Genomic DNA, 1,481 nt, shown 5'->3' with positions numbered 1-1,481 from the left:
AAGACTCAACAACACAAACAAATCGCCTCGGTCCCTGCTGCTGAGCTCCACAGCCATTAATCTGTAGATTTATTTGGGAAATGCTCTCCTTCACGTTTTGGACGTATGCCTTTGGTGTCCATCTGTTTGTCAACCTCAGCGAGGAAATGAGCGCGGTCAGGACAAACGCCTGCACCCGGGGTGTTTGTCTAATTTATCACCTGTCATGAAAGGTTCTTGGAGCCATTTGAGGTTATTCATTTTCCCCTGTTGGTGCTCAGCTTCACCCTGTGATGACAGCTTTCCGCCACAGAATGGGGCGGTCTGCTTTCCTCATCAGACCTGAGGAAAATACAGCTTGAGCAAGCTTAAAATAGTTACATAACTCAGAGAATCAAGTTTTTACGGTAGCAATGGGGAAAAATTAGTCCTGTAGTGAACATCTTTGTGTAAATGTCTTGAAAGTAATAAAAACAGAAATGAAATCCTCACAAGTGTCTGCATGAAGAGATAACAGAAGATATTCATAGCATGATGGGTTGAATTTTTCTGGTTCCCCTGAAGATAGCAGACACAGTTTCACCACAACGGTCTGTTAAGATGTTCTGACCCGATTAACCAGTAAAGAAAAAAACAAAACACTTATGTTTTAGACCGATGCAATGGATCAACTCAATGTAGCACATAAAGGTTGTTAGAAAAATAAATAGTTTTTAAAATCTTTGCAGCAAAGTGAATGTGAAAAGTTTGGTTATTTGTATGCAACACTTTTTTACATGATCACCCTTAAATAAAATCCAGTAACAATAAGAAATTATTAGTAGGGTTGAAACGATTAATCGGATTGTGATTAATCGGTCAATGAAATGAAATGTTATTTCTTAAGCTCTGACAAGACAAAAAACATAAGAATTGTGTGAATAAAATAACATTTTATGTGATCAATATAAAAAATTACATATTTTCTTGTGATCAAATGGGGAGTGTAATGAAAAATTGGACTGTCTGGTAATAAATTCATATTAGATGATACATTTTTTTGCCATGGCCAACTAAAACCAGATGATCTGAGGCAACATTTATGCTAAATGAATGTAATAATTACTGAATAGTGAATAAAAACACTAAACGTTGATGTTTCTTATTGGCTGTTAGTTTGCAAACAGAGTCTCTGGTAAAATGTTATTACTGTTTGGGAAGAAAAATCAATTTCCTCAAATCGTTTGAGATCAACTAACTTATCAAGTTTTACAGTGTACTTCATAATTACTCACTACATTTTTGCAAAAATCAGTAATTTAAAAAATAAGAGATGTATTAGGTGAACTCACTCACTCACTCACTCACTCACTCACTCACAATGTTTTCTCAGTTTCTGTAATTTCGAGACTTTTAGTTAACTGTAATAACATGGTTGGCAGCTCAGCGCTGCCACTCCTGACCTGCTGTAAATCAGTTTCTGCCTGGTGAATTATTAACCAAGATGGCTGATTCAGCTTTGT

Source organism: Poecilia mexicana, unplaced genomic scaffold, assembly GCF_051168715.1.
Source record: "Poecilia mexicana isolate PSO_F unplaced genomic scaffold, ASM5116871v1 scaffold_20, whole genome shotgun sequence".
In the NCBI taxonomy this organism is placed as follows: Eukaryota; Metazoa; Chordata; class Actinopteri; order Cyprinodontiformes; family Poeciliidae; genus Poecilia; species Poecilia mexicana.
This window is presented reverse-complemented; position numbering follows the sequence as displayed.